General features: G+C 58.0%; 1 protein-coding gene across 9 annotated transcripts in view; it reads left to right on the top strand.

Moving 5' to 3' along the window:
- The window catches only part of Pitpnm2 (phosphatidylinositol transfer protein membrane associated 2), a 126845-nt gene that overhangs the window by 26380 nt on the left and 81875 nt on the right, over nt 1–18590 (top strand). For 4 of the 9 annotated variants that reach the window (XM_076844542.2, XM_076844614.2, XM_076844190.2 and 1 more), the window contains exons 2-3: nt 2652–2679; nt 2773–2874. The gene's annotated coding sequence lies outside the window, so the exon portion shown is untranslated. Of the gene's footprint in view, nt 1–2651; nt 2875–2915; nt 2987–18454; nt 18535–18590 lie in introns of those variants that run through there. The other 5 variants (XM_077109040.1, XM_076844340.2, XM_076844262.2 and 2 more) reach the window with 4 other exon arrangements.

Raw genomic sequence — 18590 nt, 5'->3', positions numbered from 1 at the left:
CCCAGGTATATATACTCAGAAGAGTCAAGATTACATGTCCACAGGAAAACTTGTTCACAAATATTCTCATCAGCCTTGTTCAAACAGCTAAAATGTAGAAAGAACCAGTTGTCCTACAGCAGACAGGTGGAGAAACAACGAATGGCCAGTCCACACAGTGGAATATTACTTGGCCATTAAAAGCAGTGAGTCACTTCTGTGCGCCAAAGGCCGGAACTGAGAGCATAATGCTAAGTGGAGAAGCCAGACACAGAAGGCGCCTGTGGGTTCCATAATGCCAAAGAGATACAGAATATAGTGTGTGGCGTCCGGAAGAGGCAGACCCCTAGAGGCAGAAAGCAGATGGGTGGTTGCCAGGGCCCGGAGGAGGGAGGAAAGGAAGTGACCACTCTTGGGCACAGGGTTTCTCTTAGGGTGATGAAATGTTTCAGATGTGAGTGGTGCTGATGGCTGGACACTTACCACAGCCCCCACCCCCAGTCCTCCAGCCACCCGCCTCAGGCTCCATGTCGACCAGGGGTGAGGTCAGCTCATGACGCTACCCACTTGCTTGGAACTCGAGCTCCCAGTCAGGGCCAGCTCGAGACACGCGGACGTCTGGGTAGGCTTGCAGCTTGGCGCCCCATCAAGCCGGTATTCTTTAAGTGTTTGTTTGACATTTATTTAGTGGGGATGAGGAGAGACTGATAGGCTATTAATAGAAACCGTATAGAGAAACAGATTCACTTACTCGTTCACTCCCACCACCCCACTCGGCACCAGGGAGCTGAGAGATGTTTAGGGAAGCAGTTCTGACTTCTACCGTTCCTATGGGCCTCCGAGGCTGTTTTTGTTTTGTTTTCCTGTTTTCTGTGCCCTGTGATTCCCTACGTCCTTTGAGAGGCACAGTGAAGACGTAGATTGAAAACTCCCAGGGATGGAGGGCTTTCCTTTAGTCCCTGGGCCCAGCAAAGGGCGGGGGGAGGGTGTCAGACCCTTGGCCCCAGGACCTTGGCTATGGTCATCAGGGTGCCTCCAGGGCTCTCAGCAAGGAATCCCGTGTTGTTGTGGGTTTCGTTCCCTTCAGGGCGTGGACTTTATGTGAAGGGGTCACCGCCTCCACGGGCAGCAGCTTTCCATGTCATTGTGGGGGTATTTTGTGCCCTGCTGGTCTGGCTCCTCACCAGATCCTGCCTTCACTTATTGGACTTTAAAAATACGTTTTTTTTGGGGGGGGGGGGGTCAGAAATACCATTCCCCTGGCACCCCTCTTTGCGTTCCAAGAGCGCCTTTTTTCTCCTCGCCCCTGTGGATCTAATTCTGCTGGGTGTGAGTCACCATTGACCTTCTCACCCACGGGGAGGCATCCTGAGGAGTGGAGAGGCCTTGCCTGCCAAATCCGGTCACCCTTGGCCAGGGTGTCACTGTGGTGAGCACTCAGCCTGTATGGGATTCCTGACCTCCCAGTGGGGCGATGCTGCTGACCCTGCCGTGTTGGGGTGGCAGTGACCCTGAGAAGCAGGTGTAGGGCCCTGCAGAGGCACCTGAGCAGTGTGCAGGAGCCCGGGAGCCGCACCCGCTCTGCAGGGCCCTCTAGGACCGCACCCGCTCTGCAGGGTCCATGTGGGCACGGACTGAGGCCCTGGAGCTGAGGGCGGAGGCGGGCTGCCGAGGAGCCTAGGTCTTCAGAAGTTGTCTGCAGCCCTGGCTGTGGCTTCCCTGGGAGCGTGGGCTGGTGGGGGCGTGTGTGAAGAGCCCGTTCCCGCACCGCCCACCGCCTGCACCAGGCTCTCTGCGCCTCCCATTCCCTCCTCTCCTGCTCTGGCTCCTGCATCTGTGCTGCTTGCTGGCAGTTGATCACTTTGTCATTCCGAGCCTCCATTCAGTTCCCCTGGGGTTGGCGTATACCTGTCAAGACTTGTTTACCCTCTAGGGGCACAGACGGGTGCCTGAGGGGCCTGGGTGCCTGGCTCAGCCTGTAAAGCAGGGCTGTCCTGGACTTGGGGCTTTGGTTCCTGGACCCATCCAGCGTCCACAGCCTGCAAGGGAGCTGCCTTCTGGCCATGGTCATCAGGGGTGCCTCCCAGGCCACTGCCTGCTCCCTGCACATAGGACAGGGGTTCCAGGATGTCTTGTGCTGCACTGTAGCCTGGGGGTGTCCTGGGTCCCTGTTGGAGCCCCAGACTGGGTGGCAGCTTCAGTGGCATCTGTGGGGTTGGTTGGACTCAGGAGTCCCTGGAGGCCCCTCTCTCTTGCAGTTCCATTGTGTGCTCATCTTGGCCTCGGTGCTGGCAGAGGGGGCGTCCCGTCCCACCGTCCAGCTGGAGGTCCTACATCTTCTGACTGAGTGCTCTGGGGCACAGACCCCTGCTCTTCTTCCTGCTTTGTCTGGTTTTCCAGCCCCTCACCGGCCCCAACCCACAGTTTGGGGTCCTCTGATCCCAACAGGATTCCTGGGTGAAGACCCTAAGGCTTCCAGGAGGGGAAGGAGGCAGCTGCGCATGAGGGTATGGGTCCAGCTCCTGGCAGTTCCCTCAGCACGGGGCAGTGTCAGGGTGCACCCATCACCAGTTCTAAGCCAGAACTTGCTCCCTGAGAGCACCCTGGACTGGGTCGCTTTGTAAATTGGAGACCCCCTCACTCAGATGTCCCGTTCTATCCTCTTGTTCCAGGGGGACCCGGCTTCACTTCGTTGCTCTGGTGAGACTGGCTCTGCTGACCTCCCTGCGGATCAGCATGGGTGATTGGGAGTCCCGTCATCTCATCTCCCTCCTGTTGGGCTTCTTCCTGCAGGATGCTGGCACGTGTGTCCTGGTCCCCGACACCCTTCTGTGGGCCTACTGATCCGTTCCTCTTCGGTGGCAGGGACATCAATGGAGCCACTCAGACCTGCAGGTAAGGCCGCGCCCTGCACAGTGATCAGCCTCCTGGCCTTCAGGGTTTGGGTGTGCAGAGCCCGTTGCCCTTTCCTCCACCCTTAAAACCCTGACCATCTGATCAACGTGGGGTAGGTTGTGTTCATTGATTATGCTTCTTACAAATATTGGTCTATCTTCCTCAAATAGGAAGGACCTACATCCTATGTCTGGTACTTCTGGATTCCAGATTTGATACCACCCTGGGGCCCCGGTGGCACCCTGGGTGGCTCTTTGCCATTCCTGCCCTATGCTACCCACTCTTGGACCCTTGGAGTTTTGCCTTGAAGATGGCGGCTCCTTCCAGAGCAGAGCCCTGGCTCGAGCCTCGCCCTGTTGCCCACCAGCTGTGGTCAGTGGTCAGTGGCCCAGAAACCAGCATGGGCTTGTTTTCACAGATGCTCTCCCTCTGGGCACTCACTCCCCAGAGAGAAATGGAGGCCGGTGCACTAGTGGCCACCTCAGGACCAGAGTTTGAGTGGCAGATTCCTGGCACCCTCCACCTTCTGCCCGGCAGAGAGCAGAGCCCCGCCCGCCCCCGCCCTCACGTGTCTGGCTTCTATACTTCCTATGCCCCACCCTGCCCTTTGTTGCTGAGGCCTTTGGTGCCTAGAACAAGAGCAGAAGTGGTTTCCTCTCCTGGACTCCCCTGCCCCCTGCCCCCATGTACTCTTCGGTTAGTGTGAGCTTTGGGGTCCTAGAGCCTGGGTCTTCCATCCAGGGAAGCTCAGAAATTGGGGAGGGGGGCAGTTGAGGTCCCTAGCCTCTGCTTTGTGGGGCTGGCCGCAGCCTTTCAAAGCACCATCTATGCCAGTTTCACAGCAACGCTGCCCAGCGGCCACTGGCGTCTTGTTTCACAAGAGGGAGTCAAAGCTGAGGTGCAGAGATGGCAGATGTCAGGCTCACACAGCTAGTCAGTGCTGTCTTTGGGACTGGACCCCAAATCTGAACTTGGGAGCCTGTGGTCTGAATTTCCAAATTTAGCCCCTGACGCAGGGACCCTGGTTCAGGCCCAGGCCCAGGCCTGGATTGCAGCCTGGCTCCTGCCCTCCCAGGCCTCCCTTCTTGTTGGGTGGGTGCCTGGCAGGGTGCCCAGGGCCCAGGCTGCCTGTGGCAGGGCGAATGTGTCCGGCTGAGTCTCAGACGAGTGCCGCGGGCTGTTTTCTTCTCCGACTGCTCACCCTCTTTCCTTGCTGTGAAAAGGCCCGGGTGTGAAGGGGCGAGGGTGCTATGTTGTGTTTTTGCTTTTTGTTTTGTTTTAGTTCACTTTCTGAGGTGTCTCAGCTGCTGGGTGGGGGTGGGGCGTAGTAATGCTCAGCTCTGACACCAGGCTTCTCCAGGGGTCACTGATGCTCACTGGGGTTGTGCCACATGCTGGGGGCCTTGGCCTCCCCCTCAAGGCAGGAACCTGGGTGAGCTGCTCCTAGGGACCCTGCCCCAGCAAGCCTGGGCTTCCTGCTTCCTTTCTTACAGGAAGGGGTTCTTTTCCTGCTGGGCAGCTGCATTCCAGAGGGGGTTGCAGAGAGGACATCCTGTGCCTGCTTCCCTGGAGGTCCTTGCTGGGACTCACAGTGTCCTCAGGAGTTCTGTACCCACTCACTTATCCTGAAAATATTTATTGAATATTTATGGAATGCTTGGCATGTGCCAGGTATTGCCCCAGGTGCCAGGCACACAGCTGTGCCTGGGGCAGACAGGAGTCCCCACAGGCCGGAGCTGCTGCCCTGTGTGCTCTGTGCTTTGCTGGTGCTGCTCCAGTGTCTCCCGGCTCCCTCTTCCTCCCCTGCCCGACAGGTTCCATTTCAAACATCTCCTTTTCTCTGAAGCTCTTTGCAGGCCCCTGACCCATGCTAGCCGCCCCCCTCCCCCGTGTCGTCACAGCGGTTCCGATGACAGAATTCTTGGCACCATACGCCAACATGGCAGGATGGTCAGGATCACCCCCTGAACTCCTGGGAGCTGGTGGCCACGATGGGCATAGAGGCCACTGTGCTCTGGGCAGAGAGAGGTTGCAGGTGGAGACAGGCAGCCCTGGGCAGGGGTGGCTGAGAGCGCCCCTCCAGGCTCTCCTCGGGAGCCCCAGGGCTTATATTTAGACAAGTTCCTTCCTCCAGAGGAGCCACGAGCCTTTTCTTTCAGAAGGTGGGGCAGGGGTAGGGGATGGCAGTGTGGGGCCGGGGCAGCACTGGTGTTTCTCAGCACAGCCTGGCCATCTTCTGCATCCACTTCACTCAGAGTGGCATCCAGAGAGAGGGTCTGCCCCAAAGAAGGGGCCCCCACGGGGAGAGCCCCACCCCAACGCTGCCCTCCTGGTTGGAGATGGTTGAGTGGAGCTGCTGTTCACCTTGCGACCTGGTGGCAGACACAGGGGGAAGGTCTGGGGCGCAGGCAGTGGCTTCCTTCTGGACTCCCCGTGGGAGGGGTGTTTCCTGCCATTGTCTCCGTCAGGCCTTGGCAGGGGGACTGCCTCCTGAGGAGGAAGAGAGCTGAGAACTGAGGCAGGACCTCCACCTGAGCAGCAAGGGACATAGGCTCGTGGTGGGCCTGGCCTGGCCGGGGAGGAATCCACCTGCGCCAGCCCACAGGCCCTTTTCACCCCTCCTCTGGGCAGTTCTGCCCCCTGGGAGTTGGCCTAGGCTGGGTGGGTGGGTAGGGAGAGGTTAGGAGGCTGTCCACCTAGAGCAGAGGGAGGCCAACGGGAGAGGAGGCCTCGGAGCAGGAGGCTGCCCTGAGGTCTGTGAGGACAGAGCTTCCATCTGAGCTCTTTGTGGTCCCCATAATGCTGGCAGGAGAGCCGGGAGGGACCTAACTCTGACCCGTGTCCATGTCCTGGCTTGACTCTCGACTCCAGCCCCCTCCAGCTCTGCCAGGTCGTGGGCCTCTCCCTGCTCCCTGCCCCTCCCCCAGGCTGGCCTCTTCAGCCTCCTGTCCTTCAGCTTCCCGCCTAGGCAGGGCAGCAGTCAGACACTGCACTGCCTTCCACAGCACCTGGCTCCCAAGGCCGAGCCGTGAGAGGAGAGGGGTGAGTGGCATGGGTGCGTTTGGGGACCCGAGACCGGCCCGTCCCTAAGCGCGGTGCCGCCACAGGGCTGTGCCATGCTTGCCCGAGGTTCAAACTCTGCCTGGCCATGTCTCCCTCCCTCCCGCCTGTCTTCTGGTCCGAGCTGCCTGCATCTGATCGCGCCTCCTGCTCCCTGGACATTGGTGGGGAGGTCCTCCTGCCACTCCTCTCAGGCAGAGTATACGGTTCTTTTCTTTCCATAGTCACCCACTTAACCCTAGAGCTGTACGGTCACTTTTATTCCTGGGGAGTGTCCAGAGCTAGGAATTCTCAGAGGGATTCCCAAGAGGGTATTCAAGCGGGAGGGTTGTGTGGCAGTTCCCTGTAGCAGTACGGGTGACCCCATGGTGGGTCCAAGTGTGTGACAGCCATTAAAAATTCTGCAAACATTAGACCTACAGGGAGTGGAACAGATGTTAGATGATGATCAAAGCTAAACAAAGCTGAAAAGAAGGCCTAAGAAGGGACAATGACACAAAGGCCTGGAAAAGGTGAGGGAGAGAGCCAGAAAGGTCCCCTGGGGAAGAACATATTGGCAGAGCAGACAGCCTGTGCAAAGGCCCTGAGGCAGGAGCTGTTCAAGAAGCTGGAGTAAGTAAGGAGAGGAGGTCAAAGAAAAATGAGCCTGCATGGAGTAGGGCCTTGTAGGTCAGGTCGGGGCTTTGACCTTGACTCTGAGGTGCTGCGAAGCTGCTGAAGTCAAGGGCCAGTATCCAACTTGTATTATAAAAGGATGGCTTCTGGCTACTGTGTTAAGGATGGGGTGCAGAGAGGGAGTGGGGAGACCAGGGGGAAATGATGGTCACAGCAGGAGGTGCAGGGCCCTAGACCAAGCTGGCACAGGGGCCTTTGTAGCACATGGTTAGCACTCCTGGGTTTAATCCCTTGTACCCCACCCCCCAAAAAATAGAAAACGAAATCTTCTAGGTCCGACTTTTCATGTAAGCTCAGGGGAAACAGACTCTGTAAAGAAAGCTGCTTGTCTAGTCACACAGCAAATGGTTCAACCCAAAATCGGGGCTTTTGGAATCTAACATTTCTGCAGCTGGACCAATGGGTGGCTCAACTGGTGGAGGTTTGGGGGCTGGAGGGAGAAGGGCTGTCCAAGGCCCAGGAGACAGAGCCCTGGGACCCTTAGTGCCATGGCCAGGAGACAAGGCTTTGTGAGCTGAGGATCTTGGCACTCTGGGCAGCATTAGACCTTAGCTGGGCTGCAGCCTTGATGTCACCTGAGGCCTTGGCCAGATCTGAGTGGAAGTTCCCAAGTACTATCCATTCATTGTTTATTGAGTAAGGTATCCCAGTCCTCAGGAGCCCACAGTCCCAGGGAGGCAGACAGGTTGACTAAGGAAGCACATGCAGTGGTCCTAAGCCCACGTTTGAGGTGTGTGCAGGGAACTGTCAAGGTCAGGGCATCCGTTGTTGATCCAAGATAAGGCACTGAACACTCTCTGCAGCCACCAAATACCCCTGGTGAGCACAAGCCAGAGGCCCATGTCCACCAAGATGTTCTGTTTGAATCCATGATTTAGTCTATTAATGCAGGGGCACAGGGGCTGGGGAGTGGCTCAGTGACAGAGTGCTTGCCTCATGTATGGGAGGCCTTGTGTTCCATACTCAGCCCCACCAAAAATAAACAAAAAACCGAGAGTGGGCAGCAGAGACTGGTTAGGGTCCGGGTCTCTGCCCTTCAGCTGTGTCACTGAACTCTGAGGACTGACTTGGCCCAGTCCCACTTGCTGGGAGGCCCTGTGGGCTCATCAGTGTGCTTCTTTGGAGGAGAAGGAAGGCTGGTCCCTTTTGTGTTGGCTTGCAAGGCTGCTCTGGTGACAGGCTGTGTTGTGCCCTGTGACCAGCAGGGTACAGGAGGGGCTGTGCTATCCCAGTTTGGCAGGGGGAGACCTGGATGTCACCTGTAGATTCTTCAGCACAGGGCTGTGTAGGGAAGTGGAGGGAGATCTTGCTTTTGCTCTTTTGGGGGAGGTTGAAGCTGGAGGCCAAAGGAGGCAGAAAGATCCAGCTGGACTTTTCCCTTGGCCATTTAACTCCGATCTTTCCTACTCGCAGTAAACTGTCCAGGAGGGACAGCTTGGAGGCCGCTGCAGTGCTTGCTTTACAATCTGCCTCTGGCAGCTGCCCTTTTCTAGGTGATCACAGGACACAGCTGAGGATCAGAGGTGGGGGAGCAGGGACTGGCCTCCCGGAAGCAGGGAGGCCTGGCCAGGTCGGTGCTGGGAGCCTCTTGTTCTTGTGAAAGCCAGAAGTTGGTGCCTTCCTGAAGCTGGGATGGTGGAGGCAGCATAGCAAAGAAACTAGAAATAGCTTGCTGTCCTTGAGGGAGGCAGTTGCAGCGTCCCCTGCCCCATGTCCCTTAGCCCCCTCCCCTTGTGCTCCAGCCCTCTGGTCGGACGCTGCCCGCTGGGGCTGCAGCTCCAACACACATTCCCTGGGGCTCCACAGCATTTCCCTGGCGATTCTCAGGTGTAGACCATGCACCAGGGCCCCTGAGGTTGGGTGCTGTGCCAGGTTGTGCCCTGTGTTGTCAGGAAGCCCTCTTCCTTTGGCTTCTGTTTTTTCAAGACAGAGGAGCTTGTGGGCTCAGCCTGCCCCATGCAGGAGGGGAGGCCCCAGTGGATGGCTAACCGGTGCAAGCCCCCCTGTGTGCCTGAGCTGTGCTGTGTGCTGCAGGTGAAAAGAATGAGTGTTTTGAGGGGCTTGGGAAGGAGAAGGACCCCTCCACCCCCACCCTGTGCTTGAAGTCCCTTCGTCCCTTCCCCCTGCCAGTCAAGCGCTGCCCTTTCTCCATTTCATTCCAATAATGGATACCCCTGGGAAATAGGTCACATTTGCTCCCTAGCACTCTAGTGTGGCCAAGTTCACTAACCGAAGCAGGAAGCCCCACCAGTCAGGGAGACTGAGGCAGACAGCGTGGGGGAGGGGCGTCTCTGCAGGGGCCTTGCCCCCTCTCACATTGGCCCAGGATCCGCCCATCTGATGTCCCACTCAAGGACACATCTGAGGTGACAGGTATTTTTTTTAAATTTTTTATTAGCTGTTAATGGACCTTTATTTTATTAACTTATTTATGGGTGGTGCTGAGAACCGAACCCAGTGCCTCAACGTGCGCGACAAGTGCTCTACCTCTGAGCCACAACCCCAGCCCCATGGTGTGTTGTTTTTGACCATTAAGGGTCTCCCACAGATGGCCTAGGTGTGGAAAGGCCGAGGGTTACAGCCCAGAGCACTGCCGGGCACTCGGTGGGCATGCAGCACTGAGACCTTCCCTAGTGAGGCGACTGCTGGCTGCCCCTGAGCCACACCGCCCCGGACACCGCCCTGGACACTGCCCGGTGCCTCAGCTTCCCGTCTGTGGAACTGGAGAACATCAGGACCTGCTGTACGCTATGCCCTCTGGGAGGCCGGCCAGGGCTGTCTGGTGTAAGAGCCGGGATGGTCCCTCAGACCATGTGTGCCAGGGCATCTGCCAGTGACGTATTCAGCCTGCAGAGTCTGCCTTCTGAGTACTGCCCCTGGACCACTGTCCTCTCCTGATTGCCCTGCGGATCTCCCCCACCCTAGGGACTGTGCCAGGTAGTGGTGGCCCTGGGGACCTGAGAAGTTGAAGGAGGGCTCTGGGACGGCGCTGGTGGGACAGCACACAAACTCAGGCCCGAGGTGAGCTCTGGGCACAGGCATGAGCAAGTTGGGCATTAGTCCTCGAAAAGCCACAGCTCTGGTACCACAGGGCAGAACCCAGCCACAGCTCTGAATGACACCAGGCCCTGCTCTGTGACTGGCCAGACCCCTGGGGCGTCAACACGACCTGTGGAGTCTGCTCAGGAGCCCTGGGGCTGCAGGTGTTGGGAGCCCCACTTGGGAGCCCCACCCACCCCAGCAGAGGTGCCTGCTCCTTTGCCAGGGTGTCCCCCACCTGCAGAGCCTCTGTGCAGCAGCAGCTTCCCTGTTCTCCACAGAAAATGGGAGGCAGGTCCAGAGGGCAACCATGGCTGTCCTCCGCCCCGTCAGCCAAGGGAGTCCAGATGAGATTCTGCTCTTCACAGTTTTTCCTCTGGGACAGAGCTGGGTGGGCGTGGCCTGAGTTCCCACTGTCCCCTGGCAGACGTTCACTGCCAGGCAGTGGGATCCAGCAAGGAAGAAGAACTGGCCTTCTGGGATGGGGGACAGGTGCAGGTTAGTGCTCACTGTGTGTGCGGGACAGGAGGCAGGGGTGGGGGAGGCACAGAGTCCAGGCGGAGCAGGGAGAAAGCAGCCGCTGATTGCCTATGGGAGGGTTACAGAAGAAAGGGCATTTTAGCTGGGCTTTGAAGGGTGCAGAGGAGTTTTCCAGGAGAGAGGGGGAAAGGCAGAGGGAATGGCGCACATTGAAGCCTTCTGCTCTCAAGTTACTCGTGTGTCTGGGGAGTGCCAAGGAGCGCCAGACTGCTGCAGTGCAGGGTCAGGGGTGAAGGGGTGGAGGCTGGGGCCTGCACTCACCTGATCCCAGGATGGAGAGACTGAGGTCGGGGGACTCCTTGCCACCCTACAGGTTCCTATGACGTGTGTTGCTACCACCAGGGAGGAGCCGCCCTTCTCCACTGCATGTTTAGGGTCTCGCCAGGCCCCTCCCATGATGGGGTCTCCTGACACCTCCTGCTTGCCTCTCTAGCCCCAGCCTGGTCTTGACTTAGCTCATGCTCCTCCTACCCTCTGGAGCTCTGGCCCCTTCCAGGCCTCCCCTGAACATCTCCCTCAGGCCCCTTTGGGGAAGAACCACATTTGCAGGCGGACCTCAGAGTGCCCATTGCCCTCCTGGGAGCTCTCGGGTGTGGGATTTGTGCCAGTCTCAACCAGAATGCTGTTGTTTTGGATGAGGACATTAAGCTCCCAGAGCACCAGCCCTTTGCTCACCGTGCCGCTGGGGATGCAGCCAGGTTTGAACGAGGTTCGCACAGGCTCTGGAGGCTGAGCCTCTGACTGCTTTTCCCTCCAGGAGATCCTCAGTCAACTGGACACTGAATCTGGAAAGGAGTGGGCCTCCTCCGTCCACTCCCCTCCCATCTCCTTCTCTGCCTGCGGTTCTCTCTGCATCTCCCTCCCTACCTGGGGTGGGAAGCAGTCAGGTAGTCAGGACCCACACCCGCTGTCCCACTGCTGGCCAGGGGCCAGGGCAGGAGCAGCTCCTGTAAGCCCTGGCGCAGGTGACCTGCTTTGTGAGCCTGTGCCTGCTCACAAAATGGTTCTCTCCCCCACCCTGGGCTGAGCAGCAGCTCTGATCAGCACTGACGTCAGGGAGCCATGTCACCTTTGGTCTACCCTCAGCCTGGCAGCTGTGATGTATCGTTGGGACGTGTCCCCTGCCTCACTGCAGAGGGCCAAAGCCAGTGGGGGAAGAGGGATTACGTTGTTCCAATCTGCCTGTGGCTGCTTCCCTGGCCCTGTACAGCTGTTCCCGTTCCCCACTGCCAAGCAGCAGATGTTGGGGTGAGGTCAGCCTGGGAGCCGGGGACCTGCCCATCAGCTTCACGTGAATGTCTTGGAGGCTATTTCTGGCCTTGCCATTATCCCAACGGCTTCAAGCGATAAATATAGACACAGATTGAAAAGCCCCAGTGGCGGGCGGGCGGGCAGTGCTGGGGAGCGTGCGGACGGGCCAGCTATAAATAAGCCTGCTGGAACACCCCCCAGCCACACCGCCACCCACCACCGCTGCGTGTGCTTGCTCGCTTGCTCCCTTAGAAAGACAGCCTTCCTCCCCAACTGCCCGAGCGCACTTGTTCCTGCGGGGGGAGAGGAGACGGGAGAAGGCACTGTCCACTCTGTCCTCTGGTCTATCGGGGACCTTGGACGGCAGGGCAGGCTGCTGGACCTGTTTGGCATTGGCAATGCTTAATTTCTTACAGAAGAGAAACGATGATGGCCCCAGGTGAGGGGTCCAGGGGCAGCAGGGCTGCAGGGAAGTCGTGGTGTACTAAGGATGGTGGCCCCAGTCCAGGTGTCACTGGGCCTAGAGGACTCCAGGGCCCTGGGTGGGAAGTCCCGCCTGAGGCCGGCACAAGCCTCACGCTGGCGTCTTTCCCCCACACAGCCGCCCTGGCTGGCTTTGTCTGTCCTCTGGTCCCATCCTGGCTGGAAGCCCCTGACTGGCCTGTGTAGGCTGGAGCTGCAGGGCCGGTTCTGGCTCCCCCATCGCTCACCTCCTTGCCTGCCTCCCCCCCCTTCCTTCCTGGATGTCCCTGCACTCTCCCTGGTCTCGTCCCCTCCCCACCTTCTCTCCTCTGGGCTGGCCAGGAACAGAATTGAGCTGGGAGGGAGCTCACCATGAATAAAATCCTGCTGCCTGCCGTGCAGCCGCCAGTCCTGGCAAGTGGCATTCGTGGGCCTGTGCCCCTTCTGCAGCCTCAGGAAGCAGGGCCCAGAGCTGGGGTGTATGAGCTGCTTGTGTTGCATAGATAAATGTCCCAGGAGGTTTGTGGACCGCAGATGGAGGGCTGCCTGTGTTGCACCCTAGGGGGAGGGAGTCTGTGCCCTCCTGTGCTGCAGAGCTTCCAGGACAAAGGGAAGCATCTGAGGGAAGGGTCCTTTTGACCTTTTGAGGGGCAGCATGTCTGTGGTATTCAGAACTGAATGTGAGCTCTGAGCTCACAGTGCTGCCAAGAGGAGCCAGGTCCAGAGCTCATGCGCCACTGGAGGGGACAGAGCCTCAGGCAGTGGTGATACCTTTGACAATTCCAAGCCCTAGGGGAGTGAGTGGGCTTCTGCCCTTGAAGTGTTGACCTATGAACTGGGCCCTGGGAATGTGCTGAGTTCTCTCAGCACAGAGGTGGGATTGGGTGTAAGCTCCTCTTCTAGGCAGAGGAGCAGCCTGTGCCAAGGCACTGAGGCAGGGCAGGCACCCTGCTCCTGTGTGATAGCCCGGTGGGAATTGTGCTGCGGGCAGCTGAGCTGAGCAGGGACCCCGCAGGCCTTGTGCGCGGTTACGGAGTTCATCATCTTGACTGGGGCAGCGTTGAGCTTTAATCTAGAGAGGGACATGCCCTGATGTGTGTACTAGAAGCTCTGTCTGACTTCATGTGAGTGACAGGTCGGAGGCAGGGGAGGAGAGGCAGCCTGGTGACAATAACCACAGTGTCTTGCTTTGTCGAGTACCCAAGGGTTCTGCCTTTCACAGGGCCTGTTAAGTACATCCGCACATGGGTCTGTGTCCCAGAGTCCATGATTTCTACAGATGGTCATGCTGAGCCCCCTTTGCAGGGGCTGACGAGGCACCTGTGCCAAGCGTAGACCCTTCGGTTCCAGTTGGCTTGGCTGTCCTTGTCACCAGGGGAGTGACTTTGTCCAACAAGCTTGGCCCTGTAGTATTCCTGGTCTGGATTACTCAGCACTGGCACGGGCTCCCTTGCGGGCTCTATGACTCGGCTGCTTGAGGTGATGCAGGGCGGGCCCTCAGATCCTCACCTGCCAGCTGGACCTCCCCAGCCCCTCCCGGGAGAAGTAGGTGAAGGGGATGTGCATGTGGGACAGCATGCTCACCCGGAGTTAGTCTGGTTGTGTAAATATTTTCGTGTGTGGTTCTGATAAGCAAAGTGGAGAAGGGACAGGCTCTGGCTGTGATCTTGCCGGGGGCAGGGGTGGAGTTGGCGAAGGACCCAGGCGTGAGAAGCTGGCAGGGCCACTGCCTCGGGGGTCAAAGATCTTCAGTCCCCAGTATACATTTCTTAGATGGGGAAACTGGTTCCCTGGAGGTTGGGGGGGACCCCTGTCCAGAGGCACACGAGGGACTCCGCAGGGCCTAGTCCTGAACCAGCAGTGGTGCTGGGCCCCCTTGGGCTCCCTGTCAGAACGCCTGTTCCGCAGCCTGCAGGGTTGTTCTCCTTTCCTGAGTAGGAGATGGGAGGCGGATCACATCCACTTGGCTCCAGGGAACCTGAGACTTTCCTGTACCCTTGGCTGCCATCCCCTGTGCAGACCAGGGACATAGAAACACGCTGGGACGGCTCTCTCAGGGGCTGGGGTCCTGAGTCCTAGAGTCCGAGGGATTCCAGCTCCATGGCCATGGATGGCTGTTCTGAGCTTCCCCACAGTCATGTGGCAAAATAGGAGTCCTAAAGTGTCGGCCTGCTGGGGTTGGCCTAGGACTAGATGAAACCAAATGGAGCAGGCCAGTGAATACATGTGGCCTCACTGACCCACGCAGCTGCCCTTTAAGGAAATGGTGACCCCGAAGGCGCAGAGGGGAACCCAGCTCAGGAAGGGCGTGACTCTGAGGGCCACAGCCCAGCCTGGTGCTGTTCTCAGAGTGGCTGTCCCTGCTCTCCTCCCCCGGTCGTGTTGCAGGCCACTGGGGACAGTGGGAAGGGACCTCTAGCCAGTCAGGGTCCACCTGGGTGACCTTGGACAAGGTTCGGTTTCCTCGTCTGTCCAAGGGATTGAGCTTGCAGCCCAGGCCTGCGTTTGCAGGACTTCATTTGTTTGACGGATACTTTTAGGGTCTGGGAGCCAGTCTTGTGCTCACAGCAGAAGGTTGGGGGAGATTTTGAGGAACCTTCCATTTCTTCCTCTGGTCTTTCCTGCAGACCCTCAGCCAGGGGAGGGAGGTCCTCCCTCCTGGGGTGGAGGGAGGAGGATCCTGTCCCACTGGGAGCTGGGGCGTGGCCACCTCCTTCACAGGCCACTGTCCCATCACTGCCTCCCCTTCTTGGCCCTGTTGGAAGCTGGTGTTGGGAGGTGGCAGCTGACCTGAGGACCCCACACCACCGCCTGCTTTAGCGGCTTCAGGAAGAGCACTGCCTGACCTCGGATATGTCTGTGCAGATGGAGGTCGGTGATTTATGGAGCTGTGGGGAAGAATTCCTCCAAACATCAGCTTCCCAAATTCTTGGCTTTAGGCCGGAATGGGAGACAGCTGTTTGGATAACGTCCCCAGAGGACTCTGCTAGCTTTCCTGGGCCAAAGCAGATGATAGAGACTCCAGTGTCATGTGCAAGAGCAACATGCACCAGGGAACAAACCTGGGGAGTGAGTGTGAGCTCCTAGGCCCTTAGGACCCAGGGCCACCATGGTCACCTCCCTCAGGAAGTCTTCCTGACTCTCTGGCACCTGGCCTGCTTTCTCAGGCTCCAGGACCCCTGGACCACTTCAGCTTCTTTCTTCTGACCAAACTGGAGTGGCTCTGAGCCGAGGCCACCTTCTTTATCTAAATATTTGGTTGGCCTGGGCTGACGATGCCCAAATAAGACAAGTCCTTCTGAAATGAGTCACCTGGCTCAATTGGCCAAGCTGGCAGCTCCACCAGAGAGAGCTTGTGACCTCACAGTGTGGCAGAAGCAGCTGCCTTGGCCTGGTGAGTCTGGAGTGCTGGGCGATGCTTCGGGTCCCTGTGGCCCTGCTTGGACCTCTCACACAGCCCCTGGCACCAGCCCACAGTAGCCTCCTGCTTGGATCTCAGGCTGTGTCCCAGAGAGGAGGGGCTGATCCCAGGACCTCAGGCAGGAAGCCCTCTGCCGGAGGGTTCTGACAGCGTTGGGTGCTGGCCCAGGTCTCCTGGCTCTGCACCGTGCCCCAAACTCCCCCAGCCCCACTGCCCCAGCCTCAGCCTGGCCTGACTACTGTCGCCCTGCCCATGAGATACTCGGGTGTCTGGTGCTAGCAGGGCTTGTCCAGGATGTAGCTGGGACCTGACGAGGGACCCTAACTGCAGGGCAGAGGGGACTCCACTGCAGAGCCTCCTCCAGCAGCCAAGCTTCTCCAGCACCCATCTCAAATGGGCGGTCAGGGTCTGTTGGCTCATCTCCTGCATTTTAAAACAAGCCTTATTGAGATGCAGTTCAGATACTATACAACCCGTCCATTTAAATTTCTCAATTCAGTGGTTTTTAAAATGTTCAGAGTTGGGCCAGGCACAGTGGCTCATGAGGCTGAGGCAGGAGGATCACAGGTTCAAAGCCAGCCTCAGCAACTCAGTGAGGCCTTGTCTCTAAATAAAATATAAAAAAGGGCTGGGGATGGGGCTCAGTGGCTAAGCTCCTGGGTTCAACCCTCAGCACCAAAATAAAAAATGTTCAGAGTTGGGCAACCGGCATCACGATTTTAGAATTTCTTTTTCATTTCCCCCAAAAGGAACCTGCAGACATTATTATCCCCACACCCCTGACCTCCACTGACCTACCCTCCATGGAATTGCCTCTTCTGGACATTCTGTTAAAATGGAACCCTGCAGTCCGACCTTGTGTGTCTGGCGTCTGTCACTTAGCATGTTTTCAAGCTTATTCGTGCTGTGGCGTGGACCGGGACTTCCTTTTGGTGGCTGAGTCACAGCCCATCACATGGATAAACCACATTTGATGACAAGTATCGTTTTAAAGGGTGATTTACATCTCAAACACGGTTCTGCGTTGGTGAAGGGTTGGGGACCATACCAGGGACACTTTCCCAGAGAGGAACAGGAACACCTTCCCAGAGAGGCTGGGGGCACAGGGCCTGCAGCTGAACTGGGAAGTGATGTCTGAGGTCCCTTTGAGCAGACACTTGGGAGGAGGGACAGTTGAGGGGACTGGGCGGGGGTCCTTTTGGGGTTCCCTGGCAGCTCTCTCCTCTCTGGGAGATCAGGGGAGGTGATACACTGGTAGGTGAGCAGAAGGCTGACCAGGGCAAATGGCTCTGCTGGAGGGGACAGCAGGAAAGGACAGGCAGAGCCTGAGCAGCAGATCTGAGGCCTGGAGGAACCTGAGGAGCAGATCCGGAAACAGAGCTGAGATTGGAGCCAGCCGGACTGATAACAGCGGGGCCTAGGAAAGGGCGGCTGAATCTGTGTTTACTCTTGTCTGTCTCCAGTCCTTGGTGACTAGTAATCCTGCTCACAGTCGAGGCAGAGCTTTCTGGAGAATGAAGTAGCTTTATTCAGACATCAGGTCCTCTCTGCTGGGCCACACCCGAGCCGGGCTGGTTCTTGGGCCCAGAGGCTGCAGGCAGAGGTCCCAGCAGAGTGGGGACCTCTACTTCTGTGCTCCCTAGCACCCCAATGCAGGACACTGTGGGGAGCATTGCTGCTGGGCCCCTCCACTCCAGGGACACCTCTGAACCTAACCCAGGGCAGGAGAGCCAGGCCACAGGGACAAACCTCGCCTGTGGGGAGTCTCCCTGGGTCAGAGCCTTGACCCACACACTCACTGGCCTTCTCTTTCACCCTGTAAGGTGGGTGCAAGGGGACACAGCCATGGGGGTCTCCCCACTGTCCATGACCCATGTCTCTAGCTCCCGAGGCCACGGCTTCTCTACACGATGGAGAGGCCCAGAGTGGACTACCATCTCCCTCCAGCCCTCCCGGCACAGGCTGACAACCATGGGGCCCTTGGAGAAGTTAGAACAGACTTTTTTCCATCAGTGCTGGTGAGAACGAAGTTGGGGAGACTTGTGAGCCCTGGCAGCAGCAGTCTTGGCATGTTTTTTACTGGGGTTCTGGGCCCCCGCATGGCTGTGAATTGCACTCCCCGAGAGGCAGCACCTGCGGACACAGATTGCTTAGTGCGGAGAGCAGGTGGCCTCCTAATGAAGTGGCTGTAGGATGGGATCCTGCTGCGAAGGCAGGCACCTTGGCAGGGAGCGAGGTGGCAGAACTGCAAGAGGAGACTCCCCTGCTGTTTCTGTAAAGCCACTGGTGGCTGTGGCTGGCCCTGGCAGCAAGGGGATGACCTTGTGAGTGGCCTAACCCAGTGCCTCCCCTCCTAGCTCTGGTGTCCTGTGCCCGCGGCCGTCTCCACACCGCCTGGCTCACCATCGTTCTCTGCCTGAGGTCCCTGGGTGGGACCATCTGGTCAGCAGCAACCTGTAGGGGCCTCGCTCTCCCTGGGGGATACATTGAGGACTTAGCTTACCCAGGTGTTAGAGTAGCCACTGGTTTTTACTGAGGGTGTCCTATGCAGGGCTTTATGTGGGTGGCATCTGGTCACTTCTCTTCATCTTTGGGTAGCCCCTGTGAAGTGCCCTATCTTGCCTTAGGGCTTAGATGAGGAGACTGAGGGAGGGATTGCTGGCTGACCTTTGGCTCCTTTTGGAGGCCTAACTGCCCTGAGGGTTCTCATTGAGAGCAAGCCGGGCAGAACCAGCCCTGCCTGGTCCCTAACACTGGTGAGGCTTGAGCACCCTCACAGAGTCCACCTGATCTGCAAAACAAAGAGGACTGCCCAGGGCCCAGCCCCCACCCCAGACCATGCCGCCCATGTCCCTCCCACTGAGCAGGGCTGACCTGTGTCCTACAGGATATTGGAAAGGACAGCATGACTTCCAAGACCCCATTGTAAAGACGGTGTGGCTTCTGCTGTCTTCCTCTTGGATCCTTTGCTCTGGGAATCCAGCCACCATCTTGCATGAACTCCTCTGGAAAGGTCTGGAAAGGTGATTAGGACCTGCACTGACTCAGTAATGAGAGTGAGCTACCTCGGAGCGACTCTTCCAGCCCCAGCCAAACCTTCTGAGGCTGGCAGCTCATCAATGTCTTGACCATAACCCACGCATGACCCTTGGCCAGAACCACTCAGCCAGATCTGCAGCTTTCTGAGCCACAGAAGCAGCATTAAGTAATACGTACGTATTGTTTCAAACCACTGAGTTTTAGGCGATCTCTACGCCTGTGGATAACT

The sequence above is a fragment of the Callospermophilus lateralis genome, chromosome 1 (genome assembly GCF_048772815.1).
Source record: "Callospermophilus lateralis isolate mCalLat2 chromosome 1, mCalLat2.hap1, whole genome shotgun sequence".
Taxonomy (NCBI): Eukaryota; Metazoa; Chordata; class Mammalia; order Rodentia; family Sciuridae; genus Callospermophilus; species Callospermophilus lateralis.
The sequence above is the reverse complement of the archived record's forward strand: the minus strand, read 5'-3'. Positions and strand labels throughout refer to the sequence as shown.